This window comes from Neopelma chrysocephalum, unplaced genomic scaffold, assembly GCF_003984885.1.
Source record: "Neopelma chrysocephalum unplaced genomic scaffold, ASM398488v2 Primary Assembly neopelma1_22, whole genome shotgun sequence".
Classification (NCBI taxonomy): domain Eukaryota; kingdom Metazoa; phylum Chordata; class Aves; order Passeriformes; family Pipridae; genus Neopelma; species Neopelma chrysocephalum.
The window spans coordinates 24893110-24918183 of NW_020897689.1; the positions used below are offsets into that span (position 1 = coordinate 24893110).

Sequence of the window (25074 nt, forward strand, 5' to 3'; positions counted from 1 at the left end):
TCCACCTCAACGTTACTACGTTGAAGATCCAAGATCATTGCTTGCAAAACCGCAACAGAAGCAATAATAGAATTATAGAAGCAATAACAGAAGAATAATTCAGGTAGGGATGGATGTCAGAAGGTCTCTATTCCAACCTCCTATTAACAGCAGGATCAGCTGTGACAGCAAATCTAGCTGCTCAAGGCTTTGCCCAGTCAAGCCTTGAAAATCTCCAAGGATGCAGATTGTAAAGCCACCCTGGGCAACGCATGTTCAGGGTGAAAAGCAAATTGGCTCTACACTTTGTGAGTCCACAGACCATCTCATTACAAGGGCTGTGTGTGGAAATTCCACAAAGTCAGTTTATAGGAAAGAAAGTGGATGAGAAAAGAATAGTTTTGTACTGGTTGTCATCAATCCCTCTTTTATGTGGTTACTGAGGAGAGATCCCTCATCTTATTCAATCGCTGTTTTTTACAGCAAATGGTGTTCATCTAAGGCTGCTTTAAGAAGATATAAAGTGGTTAAAATCATGCAGCCTTAAAAGGGTTCTTGAATTATTTCTGTGTTCTGCTGTCCCAGAGAAAACCACTTCATCAAAACCCAAAGAATATTCTTACATTTCATTCCATCTCTGCAAGACAAAACACTAATTTAATTTACACTCCAATAGCTTTCCGGTTTGCCAACAAAACACATTTTGAAGAGCTGCCAGTGTGCCAGAAATTAAGTTTATAGCTTGATCCTGTAATGTCTGTGCCTCTTCATCAGCCATCTTTGTCAATGGGAACAAACTGCTAGGCTGCCTGATGGGTCAGTAGAACAGAATTCGCATCTTCTTCAGATTATGCAAATTTATAACCTGTACATGCTTCATAGTGTGCTATTAATCTAGAAATCACATGCCCGCTAAAGCATTAGGGGTTTTTTTACCCACAAAGAATAAAAATTATTCCCTTGTTTGAACTTGGCACACATTAAACATTCCAGCAACTAATTCATCTTGTTGGTTCTACCCATACTTCCAGTCTTCAAAATCTTTTAAGAGAACTGAAGAAATGCATGCGATATGTAAGAATGCAAACAGCTAAGTCAAGTCAAAGTTTAATTTGCTTTTAACAGCCCAACTATACAGAAAAAAAAAAAAGCCAAACACCTCTTTTCTCTGTTTTCACTCTACCCCACTGAAGGATATTAAAAGATCTAAAAGGTATGTAACAACTAAATCCTTCTGAATGCTATTTCAAAATAAGGCCATTCAAACATGGTCCATTAAAAAAAACAACAAAAAACAAAACAAAACCAACAAAACCCCAACAACAAACAACAGATTTTAGTAAAAATTTAAATCAAAGTTGCAAAATTCTAATCTCAAATTCACTGTCAAGGCTGGTACCCTTGCTTACGAAGCACTTAGGAATGTCCTGGAATCTTAGTGACCAGCACGTTGAAGGCAAGACCATGTCCCAAATGACTCAAGTTTAACTTTCATATGAATGTATTAAAATCTTTCAGTTTGTCCAAAACAATTATTTTGAAGAGAAAGGTTTCTGTTGGATAGACTCCTTTCTTAAGATTATCATGAAAGAGAAGTTTTCAGAAGAAATTAAAAATGGAATGGAAAAAGCTGACCAAAAGGGATAAAAATCATGCTAAAATTACAAGAAGAGGTAGAATCAAAGAAAAAAAAAAATACATTGAAAAATACATTTTTGTGTAAGACTTGCTCCTGCTTTTAGGATGGTGTAGCAGAAAAAGGAAGGAGCAAGGTTGGTTTTCATTCACAAAGTGCAAGGATTCCTTGAGGTCCAGCTTTTAAATGATATTTGGTTATAGTTGGAATGCCAAAGTATACACAAAGTGCTCTGATACTCTCCCTGCTCCCTATAGTGGAGGCCCCCTCTGGACTCCTCTGAAGGGCTCTGCACCTTAGAGAAGGGTGGGTGTTCATCCCTGCTCCAACAGGAAAGGAAAGTACAAATTACAGAATGGAAAAATTCTACTGGAGGGGTACTACAGTCTCCTTCCAAATTAACTTTCAATGATTATTTCAAGTTTGTGAAACAGCAGTCTGAATTTTCTGTTGTTTTTTTTTTTTTTAAAAAACAAGTTCTTGTGGATCCTTCTGCATTCAAGTCTGTCCTTAGAAAGCTTGCACTTTAGTGACTTTTTTTTTCAACTAAGGAATTTACAAGCACCCCTAGTAAGCTTACAACACATTGAATACTAGCAGTTTTGGATCTCAAAAGCTTCACAAGGTATAAAGAATTTGTTTTCCCTCTTGTTCTACAACCTTCAGGATATTGAAATAAAAGAAGCACTGAAAGTGTGACAACAGGTTTTAAAAAGTTTGAAAAGAATCATGAAAACAAAATTGAAAATTTAATAAACAATTATCATTCTATGCGCACGGCATATTTTTTTTGAGTTGCATACCTTATTTCTCTTATGCATTGTACACATTTTTAAGTGAGATGGAAGATGACTTTTCCTTCTGTAACCTCACAGTAGTATCCATATTTTCATGCATGCATATACATTCCTTCATTCAGTGTTTTGTACGTATCAGGAAGATTTAAATCTTGTTATAAACAGCTTATTATAAACCTAAATATTGACAGACATTTTGATGTCAAATCACATCTTTGCCCAGGGCAATGTAATGACCACAAGTGCAGAACTGTTAAGAAAGGGCCTAATCAAATTAAAGGCTTCCCTACAAACACCTAAAAATGATAATTTGTGAGAGATGCGTGCCAAGCACCTTCTGTCCTTCATTGCAGGGAGTAATTCAGTCTGCATTTGGCTTCAGCCACCCATCTGTTACCTCCATTCTTCTGGGGTAATCTGCTCTCTACTTGTCTGCACACTGGCCTCCTAAGTCTTGTCTTCCTCAAGAAAGTTACCTCTTGCTGATATTGGGTGTAGTGAGAGTCGTAACCAACATGGGTAAATACTTGCCTTGCTAAGCACAAACCACTGTCAGCAGCATCTGCAAAACTGTAATAAAATGGTGCTCAACAGGGGCCCTCATGCTTGTGACTCCAAAGAAACTGTATTTAGCTGCAAATGAGGCAGCAATAAAGTTGTATTATACAACTAACTTTTATAAAGAAAGTAATCTAAGGGCATACTCTCAGTCTTGCCTAATTAAAGACAGCAGGAACACTGGTGGTGATTTATTTCAGCAGCATGGGGATCTCACCCACTACGTGGGTTTGTCCCATAAAGGGCTTTGGAGTATATGGCAACAGACTCATTTCAAAGACACACAGGGAGAACAACACCTGTATTTGGTCTGGCAGGATTCTTCTCAACTAGAAACATTTTGTTTCTGTCAGGCAAAAAGGACTTATTACATACCATAACTCTGCCACAAAGCACAAATTACGTAAAGACCTCACTACATTCAAGAGTCAACGTTTACACCAATTTTTTAAAAAACAGTTCTCCTAGCACAGATGCAAAAGATGTTTGCTGCAGCAACACACTAACTTTCAAGAAGCCACCAGGTACTAAATCAATTTAAATGTCATATTCCTGGAATATATTTACAAGTCTGACTATCTCCTCTATAAACAAGTTTTCCAGGGAAGATGTGAACAAGCATGTTTCTGCTTGAGCTAAATGGACACAGAGGAGCATCAATAAGTGTGTTTGGCTACAAGAGTTCTGCAGGAAGCTAAATTTTGTTAGAAAACATCATTTCCTAATTTTCCCCAGATGCTTAATTTCAAAAGTATGATTTCATACATGCAGTAACTCAGCTTCTAAGACTCAGGTAACTGTTTCATATGTACTATAAGCAGAGAGGCAATACCCTGATGCAAATACGAACTTCAATTTATCTATGATTCTGTTGTCAGAAAAGGCACTAAGTCACATCTGGTACTCCTCACATCTGTATTCAGAGTTCCGTAATGAACATGCCTTAAAAAAGCATTTTCCCATGCCTAAAATCCCAGCACTAAACCAATGTGACATTTTGTATGTAGCTTCTGATAAGTAGCACTGAAAATTTAAACAAGAGAAGGTAATTGATTCATTACATCTATTTCTACTATATTTCTTTTTGTATTTTTTGGTCCCCATTTCAAAAGGCATTCTTTAAATTGCCCTAATCTGCAAACAGCAACAATAAGTGTAGCAAATACTTGACAATGAAGATGTAAAGCCTCTAAAAACCTGTTACCTTAGTAACCATGGGAATGCAGGAGAATAAGAATACGAGGAGTGTCAGGACATCATTCTGGATTCCACAGGGTTTGGGTTGAAATACAGTCAGCTTTCATTAGCTTTTTGTTTTTCCCAGTAGGTCCTTGGACTTTGAAACAAAACCTGAATGACAACTATGAGCAATTCCAGCCCCACTCCTGATCAGCCACACCAAACAAAACAGCTCTTTTCGCTATGAACCCCCCTCCTTTGCACCCAACAAGCCTCGAAACAAACATTATTTATGCTGCTGACACCTCTGGATATCACTAATAAATTGCATTCCAAAAAAAAGAGTAAAACGAAGAGCCACTTTCATGGGACTTAATTCACTTTAAACAAGCATACTGCAAGAAAAATAAAAAGTCAACATATCTTCCCAGGATATTTTCATAAACCCACAGTTTATTTACAGGCTTTATGAAGTATGTTAATTCAACACTAACACTAAGAAGAATTGAGCTGTTCATTTAAGTAATACTGTATTTACACTTTACTCATAGAGGAGGAAAAGAAATTGAAGATAAAGAATTGAGATCCATGCCCCACCCCCACCAATGTCTGTTGGGAGTCTTGTGGTCAAGACAGAACAGAACAAAGATCTCCCAACTGCTGGCTTTAGCTGGCTTAATTTTAGGTCCATCCCCTTACTCTTTGCTGCTATCTAGTCACTTGGGAAAACAATCTGGAAAAAAGCTCCAGTCAAAACCATTGGAAAAATGAGCAAGAAACTCAAACTTGGGAGGAAAACAGTAGGGAAGGAAAAGAACATACTTTTGCTCAGGAGGGGATTAAAAAAAAAAGAAAAAAAAGTAAAAATAATGGCCTACTTGGTCATCACATGATGACAAAAATACTTACATCAAAAAGACTGTAGTTCAGAGACACTAGCCTTACCTTGCCTTACATTGGTTCACTTCTTTTTCAACTGATAAAGTATTTCTTTTCCATTCACAGAAATTACCATTCCAGGACAGCATTGATATATGCAAGAGCTACAGCCTCCACATATTTGCAGTCTTCTGCAGTCGTTTGCATACATATATAAAGTAGTACCACACTGTGGCAACACTTGTTTTACATTCAATAGTCCAGATTGTCTTTTTTTTTTTTAAAACTACATTGGATCATAGTAAACATCATTAATAAACACTAAAGTTACACCCTCAAAGTACTGCTTATAGAGCAAAACAGCAGTATATCTCCAGGCAACTGCAACTTCCAAGTTAAATCAAACAGAATATCTAGATTAAACCAAATATATATATATATATATATATATATATATATATATGAAGGAGTTGCTATTCCCCATTCCTGAGTGGGAAACAGGCTCATGTCCACAATGGTAAGGACATCCATAACAGCAATGAGCCAGCAGGTTACAAAACAGAACATTTTATTCAGACATATGCAGAAGGAAGGTCATCCCAGGTTTTGAGATGTTAGATTATGCCTCAGAAGTCCAGCTTTCAGGTCAACCACCTGCTCGGGTTTTTTGGTGGTTCAGTTCTCTGAGGCAATGAAGCAAAATAAGCACAACCATAAAATATTTCTTAGGAGGAAACTATGTGAGAGGAAATGATAAGTTCTAAGAAATAAAAAAAGGTTTCCTAAAAAGATTTATTTAAATTAATTTCTTTAGTATGCAAACAAAATTCAGAATATTATTCAAACCAGGTATGAGTTTGCATATATAACAAAAAAATTTCTTTCCAAGCTTCCCTCTAATCTACCCCATCTTGCTTCATTTCTTTAAGACTGGTGGCACGCACGGTTTCTGCCTGGCCTGGCATAGCCTTGACTGTCAACCTGAGCAGAGTTGGCTTGCTTGCCACTGCTTGGTCAGCCCTTGAAAGGGTTCCTCCAGCAAGAAAGAAGGCAGATTCTTTCCCAGCAGTATCTACACCCAAAAAGATTCTACAGTGAAGAAGAAGAAATGAAGCCAAAGTTTACTTAAAATCAGTCAATTTCATCTAACCACCATGAACATTCTCCCTGAATCCCACTTCTTTAATGCAGAAGATGAAAAAACAGCTAAAGCAGCAGTCACAAGCAGACCCAGAAACTTCAATCTTTTACAGAGTGCTGCCAACTACTAATCAGTCCCATCACCACAGCAATTATCCAATAGGCACGTTAGACAACCAGAAGACCACAGGGCAGAAGGGACCATAACAACTATTCTTCTGCAGCACACTTCCAGAGAGTGAAAGGTAAATAAAGCTTCCAGAAATGATCTAAGTAGAGCAGATGAGCCAGTAGCCAACTCAACATAAAGCAAAGATTAAAGGATGAGCGCAGTCTAGTATGCCCAAGGCCCAGAGCTCTTCTAAAGGTGAGTGTTTACCTGAGCAATAACTTCTAACATGGAAGAGGGCTGTAATGGACTATGACATAGTCAGCCATGTAACTCCAGTGAGGACATGTGTTTGGGTTTGTTTTGGGTTTTTTTCCAAAGTTAAAGTTTCAACTTTGTGGCTTCAGAAAGCTATTTGTTGGAAACAGAGGGCTCCCTAAAAACCTTTCCTGGAAAGTCTGTCAGTGGTCCTGACAGCCAGATCTTCCTACAAGAAGGGAAGCTTGGCGTTTTCAGCTTTGATGCAGGTGATTTTGGAGTTGGGGATGTGGGCTGGGGTAAAAAGAGTAACATTGCTACAATGTCCAAACTTTGTCCTGCAAACCACAAGCAGGCCTTTTTATCACAGGAGAGGAAGATTTCTCAAACTGGTATTAAGGATGACACAGCCGCCAGTTTTGTAAATGGAGGCTGGGTCAGAACTGCAATAGGAACATTGTAACAATGACATCTGTGAAGAGCATACATGAAAAGCAGTTATCACGACCCTACCCCTCTGCTACCCTTCCCAAAAGAAAACCCCTGCCCAACACCCTGACACTGAATAGAGTTCCTCTGACTCTGGTTGACTGCATTCAGAAGGGAAAAAATACACATAAATAATTCCATCCTTGTAGCAGCAACACGAGAAGGTGAATGCAAGCAGATGCCAGTCCTGTACAGACCTCCCTTTCTAGAATTACTGCCCTCCCGTCTGTAAAGCAAGCCACAGGTGCTATGCCTTCTGACTGGCAAATCTGTAGATGCTTTTATCTGGGAACAAAGGACACACCAGACCTGTTCTAATGGGAGAAGTACAGTACAACCCAAGCAGAGAAAGCACAAAGATAAGTGCAGGCCTGTATTCTCACTGCTCTGTCATCTGCACACACCATGAACTCAGCTGCTTTCCCCAGATGCTGAAAGAACTGGACTTTTTGTCAGTTCCCTACAACTTGAGCTATACACCTTAGTAATGCTCTTTTACGGGAAAAGAAAAAACGTGGATCAGAACAACCACTCATCAGTTTCTCTATGCCAGATACAAAAACGTGTTCTAAATATCTAGAACAGGGTTTTCAAACCTGAAATAAAATTCCCAAGTTCTTGGGTTTTTTCCCATCTCACAGAAACTCATTCTGCAGGAAGAAATAGAATTTAATCAGTACTCAAACCAGTTCAGAACAGTTCCTTCACTGCCAAGTTTAAGCTCCCAAGCCAACATCAACCTAGTTGGCACTAGTTCTACAAGTGATTTTTTTATCTCAGTGTAATTTCAAAAGACTGAAAATACCCAAAAAGCATGTTGGTGGTACCTATCACTTTCTACCAAAAGAAGAGCAAAAAGTAGCACATATGAACATTCAATTAATTTTACAGAAGCCATGTCTGTACACTTGTCCAGTTTACAAAATTTCCAAACCAGTCCCAAAGTAGGATTTCTCTACCTAACAGAGGATGCATATTTAAAAAGACTTCACAGTATATTTGACATTAATGATTTGGGAAAAAACCAAATCTACTCAGTACTGATCACTTCCACCCTATTGTGTTACACTGCACTAGATCAAGGGATTCATCCATCTAAAAAGCGACCTAGAAAAAGACATCGTTTTTTAAGTGAATAAGTTCCTCTGCCAGATCCCAGCATATGCCAAACAAACAGCAGCAAAATAGGGGGAAAAGGCTGAGGGTGGGATGAGGAAATGGGCAACCAACAAGGAGGATGCAAGGGCTGATTGACCAGCAAGCCACAGCACTGTCACACAGGCTCGTTCACATGGTTTCACATGAACCTTCCTTATTAAGCCAAATCACAGATGCAACTTTCTTTTAATAGGACGAAAATCTGACAAGTATCCCTGACCCAACACTTCACAAAATGAATGTTCAGTAGGCACTTTGCCATCAAATTCAAAAAGACCTGAATCCCACATACATCCAGGACCATGCTGGAAAGCTGCAGACAACAGCTCTCCTGCCTGTGGAAAGCAATCTGGAAAGCATGTGGGAAAAATAGAAGAGAAAGGGAAATTAACTTTTCTAACACCTTCAAGACTGTGAAGTGACTTTTGGGAATTACCTCCAAATTTCATCTACTGAGTGACAAGTAGGCTAAACTCAAATAAGCAAAGACTTGTAAGATGCCAAGACATTTGTATGGAAGGTCTTTCCTTCTCACACTCCTCCATAACACAGTATCGTGTAAATGCCCCAGGAAAGAGTTTCTCTAACTGAAGGAAATAACAGTGACCATCATTTTTCTATTTCACTGGGGAACTTCACTACCTTTTGGCAGATATTACCTGTCTCCTTGTGTCACACATGCCTTATTTTCCCTTATCAGATACTTGGAACTATGAACTGCTTCTCTGAACGCTGAAATTCAGGGCAGGGAAGATAATGGTATCAGAATGCTTAATAAATAATCACAGTTACAGAGGACACACAGAGATTTTCATGTGTATGCACCTTGTACCTTGCATGAATAAAGCACATTTGCTTTTGTGGAAAAATATGGGCTTCTGCAACATTAATAAAACAGATGACTTAAAAATAATCTGAATTCAAATCTATCCATCACACTACCACTAAGCAAACATCAGGAGGTACTCAAACAGAGAATGATTTTCTGACAATTAAGCAAGAACAATAGCAAATATTCCATTTGTAATTAAGAATCTGGGTTTTGTTTTCACAGAAACAGGGGGGATTTCTTTAATAGTAACTTCAATTAACTTCTGCTCCCCCCACCATCACAAGGTTTAATGGGCTCAAAACCATGGCTGCTTTTTCCCAACAATTTCAGGTTGAAAAAATGCCTTATTACATCTTCTTTAAAAATGTTTCAATTACGTTTATTACACTTCCCTTCTCTAATGCAGGCATTTCCCAAGAGGAAAGAAAACAAACCAAAGACTCAAACCACAACACAGATAAATAAACCCCAGTAAAACCACAGTTAGTAGCCTCAGAAAAAGTAAAATCCCTTAAACATTAAAAAAAGAAAATTAAAATTAATAGGTCTGTTTTTTGGTTGCCACAAGCCAACCTGCTGATTCAGGGCAATGTCACCAACAGTACTCTTATCTGTAAAGGGTAAGAATCAATTGTTTGACAGAAACAAAGGAGAGCTCAACAGGAAATCAACCAGCTTGGGACAGATGGTCACTGAATCAAGTTTCACCCCTCCCCTCTCCAAAAATAGGCTTAAGAGGCATTTTCTGTTACCAAGCAACAGCCCAAAGGAAGGCATAAATCTTTTCCTACGTATTATTCCCCTCCTCCCCAACACACATACATTTCAATCTACTAGGGCGGTACATTTGCGGGTTTGTTTATTTTCCACATAACAGGTAGGAGGGTTTATTCCGTGTGATGACAACATGTTTCTGCATGCTCGCTAGACATATTTCTCTTTTTTAAGGCAAAAAGGAGGTTAACTGTAACCATGCTATGAGAGCTACCCTGAAGCTGGGTTACAAGCAGGGATCCAATGCTAGTTAGAAGCCCCTCCATGTTCAGCCAAGGTTCACTGGAGACCTGAGAAATGATTCCCCAAAGAGGGGAATTCTCGATGACTATTTTATATAAAACCAACAGACTCTCATCACACCCTGACAAGAGAGGTTATCTTTTTTTAAAATTCATCATAAAACCCTGTACTTGCTTTAACCCCTAAAAATCCATAAAACTTAATTCCCAAATATAGCATACAGACCAGAGGACTTTCAAACCATTAGAATTTTCAGAGCACTAATTATCTAGTACATCGACCACCTTAAGTGAAAATTGGAGTATGGGAAGAGTAGGAAAGGGTAATCAAAATTTACTGTTCTGGAAGGCCGGGGAGGAAAGAAGTGTGGTGGGGAATGGAGGGGAGAAAGAGACCCGAAGAGGCTGTTTGCAGAAAGCAGGGAAGCGGGGGAGGGGAACAGAGCCCGGGGGTGAAGGACAGCGCCTCTGAAATTCAGATTAGCATCCAGAGAACAAACCGGTTTGCTTGACCCCCCTATCATACAAACTGGAAACAGACCGGCAGTCTGCAAAAACAGATGGAGTTAAATTTAGCCATACAAAGAGTAATCTGCAACAAAATTAAAAAAAAAAAAAGTTTACAATTACAACCCTCACAAAAATTAAATGGGGAAGAAAAAGTCTCTCACTTCGGCAACAAACTGGATAATCATCCTTTAAAAGCGCAGAGCCTGGATTACCACTGACACATACTTAGACTACTAAAACATATGGCCAATAAAAAAAAAAAAAAGGAGAGAGGGTATGGGGGGAGGGGAAAGGTTGTAACAGCATGTGGTCTGCAAAGGCTTTATTTACTCCCTCCTCAGCTATTACTTGCTTTAACCAGCTGAAGACCTACTGCGAGGCACAGCCTAGGCTATTTTCACTGGGTATTTCATACGCTCCTGTAACACCAACGCAGATACCGCTTAGCACCTCGGTGGTGGGTAAACAGAGCCTTGGCCACAGGCTGCTGAACTGACCAAGGGCCTTAGACGGGCCTTGGACTTTCGAATCCATTTCACTGCAAAGCCACCTCAGTGGAGACTCTGCCCTGGCTCTCCACAAATGGCAAACAGTTCTCACAGGGAAACCGGAGACTGTGATGTTTAAATTCAATTAATTGAAATTAAGTTGATTGAAATTAAACAGAAGATTTGAACATAAAAGCAAAATAACTGTTTGTATGGATGACAAGAACACAATTTGTTCCTTGAGGTCTAAAGCTTACTGACAGAAGCATAAATCTCAGCAGCCCAGAGGCCTGACCGGGAGACTTGAACTCAGAACCCTTTAGGCTCAGCCATAGAGCAAATCACTACTGTCATATAGTGCTTCAAAAACTCCCAAGACAAACACTGCCCTTGGTTCAGAGATAGGGAAACTGAGGCATGCAGAAGCCATGTGCCATTTCTCAGTGGCAGAATGTAGAAGTAACAAGATCTTCTGCAGACCCAAGTCCACATTGTAACATCACCCTGAGCATTCAAAGGAAAGCAAGTTGTTATTTACGTAAATTCATGGCCAACATCAGCATTTTTACAGCTGTTTTTCCTGGTCTCTTCACAGCTTAGCGAGAGACCTGTAGCTGAAATCCAATTCTTTACCAAAATTAGTCTCTCTGATCAAGCAGGCAACGATAGTTATCCCAGAGTTCTTCAGGAATGAATATACTTGTTTTTCTAACACAGTCAGAATTGGACTAAATAAGACATGGACCTACAATGCTTCTCTAATGCAAGTAAGTAATTTTTGTTAACATTAAATGAAAACCCTACAAGGGTTTTGTTTTGAATATCAGTGTAAATGGCATGAAATGTACCACGGCAACAAAAGCCCCATACTCTTTACATGCTAGTATATAGAGCATTATCCAGGAGAAAAATCTACATTGTAATTTTGCATAAACATTTATCATAGTTTTAGAAGAGGCTTTTTCTCTTACATTCACATATGTGCCCTTTACACTGCTCTGCCATGGTAAGAGAGAGATAACCACCTAAGATGGGAAAGGAAGGTTGTTTCCATTTCCCCTCTTAAGTAAACTGTCATGCTTTTCTTCAGTGATCAAAGAAACTTCCTTATTCCTTGGCCAAGGTGGAATCCCTAGATACATTGCACATTTTTTGGTTGAAATGTAAAGGGACACAAGTTTACCTCAAATTTCCCTCAATAATTCTATGATTCTATTAAATGAGGTTTGAGGAACCTGCTTTCCAGTATGTTTTTCTTAGAAAAATCACAAGAGATTTTCTTTAGATTCTCTAGTCTCAAACTGCTAGTTTAGAACTCTAGGTCTTCTAACTAAGTCTATTATTGTATCAACTTTAATTTGACTCTTTACCTTGAACTTAGCCATTCTTCAGTAAAAAAAAAAGCATATCCCTGTAAGTGATCCAAACAAATCCCCATCTTTTTTGCCATGGAACATAATAGCAATTGGCTGTGTTCGGAACATGAGAATATTCTTCAGTAACCTCTGACTTGCTCTGGTCAGACGTATCAAGCTTAAGCTAAAGTTACAAAAACATGTTTTCTCAATAACGAGTAATTCAGTAGTAGCAGAAGAGGGACCCAAACATGAATTGAATAAAATAATCTTATTAAAATCATAATAGTCCTCCTCTCCTAGGAATAGGAATAGAATGATAAAGAACAGTGATCCTCCGTTAAAACTTCTGTTAAGTAAAAATAAGTTTATCTGTAGAAACAGAGAAGGAATTACAAAAGATCAGGGATAGGTAAGTCAGTAATAACTGCAAATAGAACATTGTCAGCCTCATTTCCAAAACAAAGAAAATCTCAATCTGAATATTATCCTTCATGAGGCTGTATGGTGACGTTGCATTTAACTGTTTACTCACCATTTTGATATCAACCTATTTGAAAAAAGGCCCCTTCTTTTAAAACTATTTTCTCCTTATGTATTCATAGTTTGGGGCTATTTTTCCTGGCACACAAAACGACAGTATGGACATAAGATTCACCATTGTATTCTCTTATCTCTGCACACTGGCTGAAAGAAACACAGTTTTATGTGATTTATCCCAGATCGAAAGACACCGTGACAAACACACAGAATAGACCTTATTTTCAACATGCATTTTTTAAGGAGAAACTTATCAGTCCCTCTCAGCATGAACTGCACTTTGGAACAGGTAGGACAGATTTGTTTTAACAAATTCATCCTGAGGCCAACCTCCTCCAGGCATATGGTCTCAAATACACTTGTTTCTGTCCTTGGGGCAAAGGATTAGTTATGAATCATAAAACAGTTCTGCTTTCTGACCCTTGTTAACTTGCCAGTCAACTTCTTCCTAAGATGGAGTTTCTCAAAGAACATTCAACATGCAGTTGCCAATTTCTAGTTCTTTCCCTCTTGCTGCATTTTTTATAAAACCTCAATTTCCCATGGTTTATTCAGATAATCATTTGGAGCAGGAAAAGGTATGTTACCATCCAGACTCTATTCCTCTCTTCATAACTGGAACCAAAAAGCACAACCCTCTTCTTTCCACACTTGGTTGTTTTTCCTCTACACATGGAGCATTTTCAGCTAGATCATGGCAGCTAGAGCAAAACTGCTACCCACACACTGAATCATCACATAAGAACCATTATGTCCAGAAATATAAAACATATGGACACACATACAACTCAGTTATCAGAAAGATGCTCAAGGGCACGTCATTGAGAACTCCAGTTCTCAAATCTCATCAATTAACAAAATAAGAAGTAGAAGCAATTGATTGAAATAACAAACAAATATCTCCTTTTAATGCATGCTTTATTTTAGTCCTGAAAAAGGTTTAAAAGTAATAGTACTGGGCTTATTTCAAGTTTCCTTAGAGTAAAATGTTTGATTATGAGCAATAATCTAGACAGACAGATTTTAGACAACACAACAATGTCAATCTACCAGGTATCGTTATTACCCTTTGATGCTCAATCTTCCATCCCAGACAGGCCAAACAACCTCTTACAGAATCACTCAAGCTTTGCAGCCTTCCTATTAACATGTGCCCAGCAATGCCTCAATCACCAGACCATTTCTGTGTTGCCATCAACTAACGTGACAAGACCAGCAGAGCGCTGCCAGCAGCAGAACTCAGAGGGCCCCTCCACTGATGTGTGCGACTGGATCTGCAATCAGCATTAATTTCTGATGATATACAGAAAGCACATCTGGCACAAAGTGGAAAAATGACCAGAAAGAAGACAGTGGGAAGCAGGTTATCAAAACAGTTCATGCTGCCACTAGCCAATTCCTTGAGTACCTCTGCAAAGTCACTGTGCCAGATGAATTGTCTCAGGAAGCTGTATCTTACCAATAGGGAATACTGCCAAGTTGTATGGTTTTTGTACTGCCCCACTTTACAACAAACAACAAAAATCACAGAATAATTCAGGTTGGAAGGGGCCTCTGAAGATCAACCTGTCCAACCTCATACTCTCGCAGGGCCACATTGGAAATCAACACACTATTCTGGTATATTTTGGTTCATGGCTGATCTGCACCAATAGTTTTGACTTATTATCCTGTCAAATCTAAATGTGAGATTCTCAGTGGTTCTCAGACTACAATGAAACAAGAACTAAAGGTCTGTTTCTTGAAATAAAAAGGCTGAGGCACAAAACATTTTTTCCTCAAAGAAAATTAAATATTTTATCAATGCAAATACTTTACCTGTTTCTCAATATGCAGTTTTTGCAATTTGGACAAACCACTGGGACCTACAAAACAAAGATCTAGCCATGTCAAGGTTATACACTGAGGTTCATGCTGTACTTGTTTATACAGTGAATCAGAATAGAGAACACAAGCTTATGATACCAGTATCATCAGACATCAGAATTATCAAAACTATGCAGCATCTGTTGCATTCCCCTCTCTTTTTCAGCGCTAAAAGCCTGAACTGCATGTTGTTGAATTCAAAGTTGAGCCCACTTTCACAGGAAAATTCAATTGAAAAGCATCTGGAAGAATACGGTCTTTTACTGAAATAAGTTCCAGATCCAATTCTTATTTATAACACTGTTGGGACAGCATGGTGATGCAAACCTGGTTTTTTTGTTTGGTTTTTTTTTTTTTTTTGCTCTCAAACAGACATCAAAGCAACAATGTTAGGATGAATTTTAAACTGTTCTGAACCTACAGGTTATATAGATCTGCCTTTTTCAGCAGGAAGAACTCTGGCAACACACACATGCAACTTCACAAGTTCAACTCAGCAGTTAATCTGTCTGGGCTTAGCACATAATCAGAAATGGATTTACTACTGTGACAGCAAATGGAGCTGAAAACCTACATTGCACTGTCTAGGGGAGTGCTTAACCCCTATCTCAAATACAGCCTCCCTCTTTCTACACCAAATCCACATGACAACTGGAATCACCCCAAAGCCAAGCATGACAGAAAGCCAGTCAGCTGTGCTGCAGATGAAAATTGAGCATCCATCTGCACAGTCACCAGGCATCTCTCAATAAAACAACCAAGCCGGACAGTCAGCAAGCAGACACTGTTCATTATGATATCTGAGAGCAGCCAGAAGAATGCCTTTTGTTTTTCCTTCCTTCTCAGGTTTTTCTGCCACAAGGTCACATCTGCTGTTTAAAATTAAAGTGGGGTTTTTTTGGTGATGGCCTTTGTTTAAGATCTTCCAAGGCATACTGTTTTTAATAACATTATTAATGGCACATCTACTGGTCTATAAAGGCAAACTGCGAACACAACATTAGAGTTCAGACCAATATAAACCATCCCAGCCAATCAATCATTAAAGAAAAAGAATCCTTGAAAGACCCATTAAGATACTTGACCAGTGTGATATTAGATGCCAGCATGTCCATTTGTCTTTCATATATACACATATATGTATGTGTACATGTACAAATATATACACTATCCTCTCTAGTTTGTCACATCTACAGCTTGGAAGGTTTCTGGAGGAGGTAACTGCTCATGTATTTTCCCATGTAGCACCCAAAACACTCACAGGCATACAATAAGAAAGAAGAACATTACTAAGTTAATGCTATAAACAAAAAAAACCCTGTATGTTTAGATATCCTGTCATTTCATAGAAAATATTCCATAGCTCTTGACACAAGAGCTTGTGACAGCTAACGTTTTAATCTTCCTGCCCTTGAAACCCTGCTTGCCTCCCATATCTGCTGTAACGATGGTTGTGGACTTGGAGAAAACAAGGTGAAATAACAATGTGGCAGGCAAGGCCTCTTCATCCTCCTCAAGAGTCTTGGAAACCACGTGCTGACTCTCCTAATGAAAAAAAAAATGGCAGGAACTAACCTCCAAAATTTGATGAAACTGCTGCAAAAAGGACTGTGAGGACATGCACATTTTTCACTCTGAACTTCTGCTTTAAATACCCCATTGGTAGTTCTGTGTGTCTCTATCCAAGGCATTAAAGTCTGCTTGGATGGCTTTGCCTTTCCCTCTATTCTCCTTAGGTTTTTCTTCAAAATTGCTCCTCTGTGGGATGGTACTGATCACTTGGCTAATCCACCTAATTTCTTACTGTTCTCACAGTCAGAAATTTCCCTCTAAGAGACTAAGATTAGGAAGAGTAACAACGTCTTAACATTTCATCTATACAAATAAATATTTGAAAGTATTTTTATGAGAATATGAAACAACCATGTTCTTAAATGTCACATACAACATGACTGGCAGGAAGCTGCTTACCTCCTCTTGGTGCAGTGCACTGTAGTAGGTCAAGACCTACTTCCCAGTCTTCTCAAAGGAATCACCTAGTTGCATTAAGAACTTGATTCTATGTAAGTGGTTTAAAGAAATTACCAGATTTAGCTTTCTTTATGAAACAGCTGTTCTCCAAGTGGACTGAAAGTGTAAAAGGGCAGGAGAATAAAGCCACCTAATGCTCCAAAGCAACAAAGTACTTGGGAGGCTTCTTGGCAAGCCACAGGGAGATGATCAATGAGGCAGGATCATCTGTAGCAGTAAAAGTAGAGCTTGTTCTCCTGAATGGCAAAACTGAGATGCAATCGTACACTGTAAAACATGTTACAACCACACAGTATCACCAAGGAGATAGTAAGTAGAGAACTAACGGCAACAAAATACTGAATCAGCAGTAGAAGGACACAAGGCTCAGGACAGGGAATGGAGCACTTGGCTCTCTGCAAATCCTGAACTGACAGTCATCAAGATGAGGTTTTCTCGCAGATGCTCTTCATTCTGTGACATCAGTAGCATTGGTAGGCAACAGTAATGCTTATTACTGTCCCCATTTCACCAGTGATGCCAGTGTAAAGAAGTAGTTGCCCAGATTCCTTACACCACTAGAAGCAGTTGAACTCAACTTTTTGGATCTGCTATCCCTTACCAGTACAGCATCTCTCTGAAGGGGGTATGATGGAGAAAGCTCCAAAGAGCTTGGATCTCACTAAGGCCAGAATGCTGTTCCACACTTCACTTTCTAAAGAAGTGATTATTTCCTCTTTACTAGGAAGATTGTGGAGGATCAGGCACGCAGCAATTTCCAAGCACTCTACTTACTCAATTACTCTCGACTGATAACACAACAAGGGACCATCCAACTCCGACTATACACAGTCTCACTGAGCACTGGCATTACAATTGCATGTGAACCATCTCTATCTTTTAAAAGGCAGCTAGAAATAAAAGGGAGCATGAAAGAGAATTCTACCAAATCAAAAGCATATTTTAACTATCAAACTCCCAGAAAAATTCTCCTTAGCAAGTTTTGAAGTTGGAGGTAGCATTGTAAAAGAAAGGCACAGGGCCAAATCCTAATATCTCTTAAATACACAGAACGTAAGAGGAAAAAAGTGTTTCTTATGCACACTAATACTTTTTTATGAAGCCAAATGTAAAATTAGTATGGCTCTATAGAAAAACATGATCTTCCAAAGAAAGCTACTTATTTCTCTGAAGTTTTGGAGCAGTACACGCCATTCAACAGAGAAATCAGTGCTGCAGAGGGATGTGCAGCAGAACCCGGTGCAAAAGTACTAGTAAAGTGTTCAACAGCTGAAAATAGTAAGCCATCGAAGTAACAATTTCACATTTTATGTTCTAGGGAAGTCCTATTACTTTTGGTGAGATGTACAGATAAGTCTTCATTTAAAAAAGAAAAACCCACTATTAATAGGGGGTGTTTCAGACCACAGTTACATTCAGTAACTAACTTGTTCACTTGCTTCAAAGTGCTCTGGTAAGATCACGCCAAGGGTCTTGAAAAGAGCTAATTACAGACAATGATGGAGATAGGAGACAGAACAGAAGGATCTCTGCACAGCATTTTATAAAACCAGTCACTGCAGGCTTGTTCATGGAACCAATACAACAGATGTCTGGTAATCTCTTAAGTAACAGTATCTAAGGTCTGCCCACACTATTTTGTTGTTCATAGCTCCATCAGTTCGAAAAACTACTTCAAAATAACCTCTCCAAAACCTTACATGAGGTGTATTAATTGAAGGTTTCTATCAGAACTTGTCATATTGGCTTAGGCTGCTCACTACCATTTTACTCTTCCTGTGATTTTATGTCACAACATACAGTTGTTCCTATCTTTTGTATTTTATGAATATTTTATTATCTAGTGAAGTATAACTGCTAAAAAAAGAATTTAAATGCAAATTAACCAAAGCATTTGACAGTATACAATGCAAAATTTTCAGATCTATGTTTTTTTTCTTAAACCACTGAAGTACCATGGAACTTGACGTTAACTCAATGAGAATTACATTAAATACAATTCAATGAAAGCCATGATTTACACAATTCTTTATGGCCTCTCATGTCCCAAAAATATTTCACACAAGTTGTGACATTACTGTGTGACAGAGCAAGACAACAGAAACTATCTGACAAGGCTTCAGGAGTCATCCAAACTAAACCACATTTTAACATCACAGAATCATTTAGGTTAAAAAAGACCTTTAAGATCATTGAGTCCAACCATTAACCCAACACTGCCAAGTCCACAAATAAACCAGGTCCCTAAGTGTCACATCTACACATCTTCTAAATACCTCCAGGAATGGTGAATCCACCGCTTCCCTGACAGCCTGTTAACGATGCTTAACAGTCCCTTCTATGGAGAAATTTTCCCCAATATCCAACCTAAATCTTCCCTGGTAGAACATGAGAACATTTCCTCTTGTCCTATATCTTGTTAGCTGGCAAAAGAGATCGACCCCCATCTCACCATGACCTCCTTTCAGGTAGTTGTAGAGGGTGAGGTGGTCTCTCCTGAGCCTCCTTTTCTTCAGGCTAAGCAATCCCACCTCTCTCATCCATTCCTCACAAGACTCGTGCTCCATACTCTTCACCAGCTTCATTTCCATTCTCTGGACACACTCCAGTACCTCAATGGCCTTCTCGTAGTGAGGATCCCAAAGCTGAACACAGGATTCAAGGTGCGGTCTCACCAGTGCTGAGTATAAGGGGACAATCACTACCCTAGTCCTGGTGGCCACATTATTTCTGATCCAAGTCAGGATGTCATTGGCCTTGTGGGCCACCTGGGCACACTGCTGGCTCATGTTCAGTTGCTGTTGACCAGCACCCCCAGGTCCTTTTCCACCAGGCAGCTTTCCAGCCATTCTTTCCAAGGCTGCAGCGCCGCATGGGGTTGTTGTGACCCAAGTGCAGGACTAGGCACTTTGCCTGATTAAACCTCATACAATTGGTCTTGGCCCATCAACCCAGTCTGTCATTTCTATAAGAACCCCATAATTCCATTTGTTACTTCCAAGCCAACAACAACAGTGTACAAAATTTGGCTGTTCCTGCAGTGATTAAAAACACTGTCATCCACATGTTCCTCCAATATACACTCTGTATTTTTTCTTCTGGATGATAAAAACATTACTTATCCTATTTAATTATTAAGAATCTAATGTTACTGGATTGTTTACCACTGCAAGCATCTTCATAGAATGGCTCCTTGGTTTTGGGTCATCTCTACTACCTACCCACAAGTTCAAATCCATTAACAGAGGCTATACTAGCCCTGCTCACAGCTGCAGATAAGCCTTTGCAATGACTCACTGAAACTTAACTTACTAGTTCCCTCCTTATTATACAAGGATATTTTCAGAGTTGTTAGAAACAAAATGTGTTTGGGATATACAAGATATAAAATTGGTCTATGAATATATCTCCACACAGAAAATAGCATAAAACAAAATGATCAGGTTTGGAATTTTTAAATAAATAAAACTGAAATTACATTAGGCAAAAGTGTTTTCAAAACATATTCTTACAAGTAATACTTTTCTCAACACTTTAAGGAACATAATGACAAGACAGGATTTGCGGAAAATCAATTATTCTTAGAGAAAATAACACATTAATTGTAAAAATTTAGTGTTGTTTTATGACTGCCACCATAATCTGTTCCAGAATATTAGAGATATCTTAATTGCTTACTATATCTAATGAACTCTAGTTCACAGGACTAATTCTCTAAAAGACATGATTGTCAGAATGTCACAGCTTATTACTCCTTCATTTGTTGGTCTTCCCAACAGTCATCCTTCCCACGATTCTGTTTCAGAAGCAAAAGAAAATGAGTCTTCTGCATTGCATGGAAGAAATGATTATGCAAGAATAGGAAAAACACACACATCTCAAAGAGGCTATCCATCTGAGTTACAAAGCCAAAAATCTGAAATATTTTTTACCTTAATGATTTCACAATCCTTTTTTACAAGTCAAGACATGATGCCTTAATATCATGTCCAAGCTCCATGTTTTGTTAATTACGTCCTACCTAGCTAAATGCCCCCTGTAGTTTCAATTAGACACGGTATTCTTCTCACTTCCCGTCTTGATTATTGTGCACTGTTGCTAAGCGCTAGTTAACAGTTGCCACATTCACCCAAAGTTGGCTGCACTTCAGTAGTCATTCAAAGAATTAAATACAAAACATATGGTACAGAACCACACAAAGCATAAAAGCACTTTTTAAAACGAGTCTAAAATGCTTAAAATGAAAGGTACTACAAAATCGGTTACACCACTGAAAGTAAAATCCTTACAGTCCTATGCCCACTCCAAATTTCCTAGAAATAGTGAAAATTACAGAGAAAGCATTTAAACTTTATTTTTTGGCTTTCAATGATAAGATTTCCTAGAGTATATTTTTGACATTATATTGAGTCTAGTTTTACATTGAATAAACAGCCCAGTATTCATAATATGATAGGCTTCATGGTACAGATTTCCCTTAAAAGATTGTTTCATTCTCTATATCCCATAGCAACTAATTAGACTCTCCTAAATTACACTCCAAGTTTTCTTCTCCCTTGTATCTGCAAAATACTTTGGACATGACTTGTTGAACTGCCAAATATCAATGCCAATAGCTATGAGTTTAAGAAGACCTTGAACCAAACGTGCTTTTTTGAATTCTAGACAAACTTTTCACATGGTCAGATCACCTCTCCTTTCATCTGTGATGCCCTCATGAGATCTTAAGAAACTTCACATATTTTAATTATCCCAGTAAATCTTGGTAATCCGGTTGTCTATTACTGCTTATTTCCTTTAGTATTACATCCTGAGCTTAAAAACTGCCTTACCAAAAAAATCCCCTCACAAATTCTAATTGTTACATTATCTACAGCCAAACTCAACTAATAAAAATTCTTAGTATGTACAAACTGGATTTTATAACTAAGTTTCTTTTTTCTGTTAAACACCTTAGCTAAAAATTTGTTTTGTACGAACACTACTAATAGTAAGCAAAAACATACACAGTATTTGTTACATGTATTAAGAGATAACTTTCAGGGCTTGGACCCCAACTGTTTAAACAGGTCAGCACATTTTGAACATTATTCATTGGCTTTGTGGAGCATCTTGTTGTAAATACTCGAGAATACATGAGAAAAAGTAGGCACATGTTCAAAATCTACAAATGCTAAAAATAAGAAATAACTAAATATTTCTCAACAGCTCTCAGAATCCTCACAAATCCTTATTCCTTTGCAAAAGGGTATTTAAAAAGTTAATCCACCAGTTCCATAAGTGCTTTTGTCCTATTCACAAACATATTCTTCAGGATAAGGTTTAATATTTGTAAAGATTGGTTTTTTTAATCCCACTAGCACACACGTAATAAATTTTTCAATCAGTATAAGACACATTCTTGTTTCTTTTAGAGGGTATATCCCCTAACGAAAACCAAATTTAAGTGTGCATTACAGTATTTAAAAGTGTGGAAAGCCTTAGATGTCTTCTCAGAAGTCATATGTGTAACTATACCCACAACTGCAATATGCACCTATTTGCTTCACTTTCAGCTAAAACAACGGTAATAAAGGTAAATAAATAAATAAATAAAGCTTCAGTTATACTCAGGAAATAAGAGACAGCACTTTCTTCTCAACAGCCTTTTATTTCAGTCTTTTTAAAAGCTCTTTGTAACAAGGTATCAATGAAGTAAGAAGAATATGAAATATTAATTTACTAATACTTAAAATATCAGTCAGTGGAAAAGTTGGAAGAGCCACTGTTTCAAAGGAAATCAAATGGAATTATGTAGAAAAGTTTGTATCTTCAGAGTATTTAAAGCAAACACGCCGACAAGCAGCAGTCATGGGAAGTATTTTTCCATCGGCTAACTTAAGGAGTCTCCTGCACTTCAAACACATCTGACCATTGATAATTCCTAAATTTCAGAATACGGATAAATATTTGCAGGTTTGGGGCCTAAACAAACAGCAACCCTCGGCCCACCCGCTGGGCTGGCCGAAATCCTATGGTTCACACAAAGTTTTCGTCTTTCGGAGGTTTCGGAAAAGCCCGGGGAAGCGCCGGGAGGGAAGGGCCAGACGTCAGCGGTACCTCACGGCCCCTGCCTACATCTGTCAGCTGCCGCGGGGAGCCGGCTCCATCCTGGCCGCTTCTTCCCCCTCTATCTTTACTTCCCAACAGCAAATAAGCCTTGCCGATCGGTCGCCACCGCGGTGAAAGCATCACCGGCGGGTCGCCGGTGACACGGCCCGAGGGGCAGCCGACCCCCGTTGGGTTGCCGCGTATCCGGGGGACACCGCCGCCCCTTCGCCATACGGACAGCCCCCCACGTCCGGGAAGGAGACCTCTCCTCAAAACCAGCCTACACATGTCCAGCAGTGCCCCCAAACACCCCATCCCGCGGGCCGCCCACGGCCGGCTCTCCTCACGCCGGGCGAAGGCTCCCGCGGGCGCGGAGGGCGAGGCGGCCGAGCCCCCTCTGCCGGCGGCGGCGGGCACGGCAGCGCCGGGCTGGGGAGAGAGCTCGCCGCCCGCCCGCTCCCCGCCACAGCCACCTGCACCCCCCGCGCCCGCCCCCGCGCTCTGCTGTCCACCGCCCGTCCGCCCACAGTGCCTGTTTTGCTCCCACAGCCCCCCGGCTAAGGCTCTCCCACCCCCGCCCTACCCCGTGGGCTCGGGGTCATGTCTCCCCCGGCCCCGGACCAAAACGCCGGTAACAAAGGGCTGGAGCCCGTCCGGGGGTGGGCACCCGCAGCCCGGCAGTGACAAGGGCGCTGCCCGCGGTGCCGCTGGCAGCCCGCAGCCCACCGGTGCCGCTGCTGCGCCCCGCGGGGTGACAACACCGAGCGCGACCCGGCGAGCGGAGCCGCCGCCGCCCGACCCGCTACCTTTGTGCCCTCACAGAAACCGGCGAGAAGGCGAAGCAAAGCCCCACGCCGCTCTCTTACCTTGCTGGACAGAGAGAGAAAAAGTTGAAGCGCTCTCCTTCTATCCCTCCCTCACTACTTCTTCTTTTTTTTTTTTTTAATTTAAATGTTTTAATTTTTTTTTTTTTTAATTTCCCCCTCCCTCCCCACACACCGAGCACTGCGCTCAGGCAGTCCCGCCCGGCGCCTTCGGTCCCACCGTCTCCCTCCCTCCCTCCGGGTCTCGGTTTCTCTCTCTCTCTCTCGGCGGGAGGAGGGGAGGGGAGGAGAATGGGGCGGACCCGCAGGTGCCGCCCCTCCTGCTCTGACAGCAGGGGCAGAGGGGTCGGGGGGCGGCGGGCGCGGTGCTCAGGTGCGGGGGTGTCCAGCGGCGGTCCGGGCCGTGCCCCAGGGCGGCGGGGCTGGGAAGGGAGGCTGCCGCTTCATACTAGGGACTGAAGTGATAGAACGGGCCCTGGTGCGGACGCGAGTTAGTGGAGGAGGCAGGTGGAGAGCAGTGAGGCCCGGGACGTGACGGCCGGGGCTCAGTGAGGAGAGAGCGAACTGGGGTGGTTCCAGTCTGGCAAGGAAGGGACGAGGCCCTGCACAGAGGGGAGCCAAGCTGGGAAGCGTCAAAACCCTGTCGGATGTCCAGCATGGCTCGGTGGCTGAGGCGGCAGTAGATGGCACTGGGAGTGTCATCTGCTCTGCCCTATGAGAGATTGCCCTCTGGTGAGGGATCGTCAGGGCTGTGGGCAGAGCTAAAATTTGGGCAGGGGGATACCCTTATGTTGAGTTTGAGTTTAGTTAGCAATGGAGCTGGTTTAGGAGTGGTGAAGTAGAAGCCGATGGGGCCTAGCATGCTAGGAGGATGCTGGAGACAAAATGGAGAAGGGTGCTCTGACTATACTTGTGTCCGATATTTAATTGAACAGGGCTCAAAGAAAGGTGGGTAAAGATGAGAGGATCCAAGTGTGTCAGAGGGAATGGAAACAGAAGGATCCGAAACATTTACAGCTGCAAATGGAGCCTGAGTGTGTGGGGAAGCAGTGGGTTTGGATTCTTAGGGTGTGTAAAGATCAAGCTCAGACTTATCAGGAGCATGGGAAGGAGACTAGAAATACAACCGGATGCTCTGAGGGTAAATATCCATTGAACTGGGGAAAAAATGCTTTTGCATTTCTTCCTTTTACCTTTGATTAAGTGACTATATGAACCATCTCCTCTCTTTTTCACTTTTCAAAGGACATATTTCTTGAGAGCCTTTCAAAAAGCCTTTTTCATATCTTGGGACCATAGGGCTCAATCCTATGCAGTGTCCTATCTTTCTGCCTCAACAG

The 25074-nt window shown here is 40.4% G+C and overlaps 1 protein-coding gene across 11 annotated transcripts in view; it reads right to left on the bottom strand.

Annotated features, from left to right (window-relative positions):
- GREB1L (GREB1 like retinoic acid receptor coactivator) overlaps positions 1-24009 on the bottom strand; it is a 137519-nt gene extending 113510 nt beyond the window's left edge. For 7 of the 11 annotated variants that reach the window (XM_027675464.1, XM_027675438.1, XM_027675456.1 and 4 more), the window contains exon 1: positions 23777-24008. The gene's annotated coding sequence lies outside the window, so the exon portion shown is untranslated. Of the gene's footprint in view, positions 1-4174; positions 4232-23776 lie in introns of those variants that run through there. The other 4 variants (XM_027675395.1, XM_027675414.1, XM_027675377.1 and 1 more) reach the window with 2 other exon arrangements.
- Positions 24010-25074: the final 1065 nt, after the last annotated feature.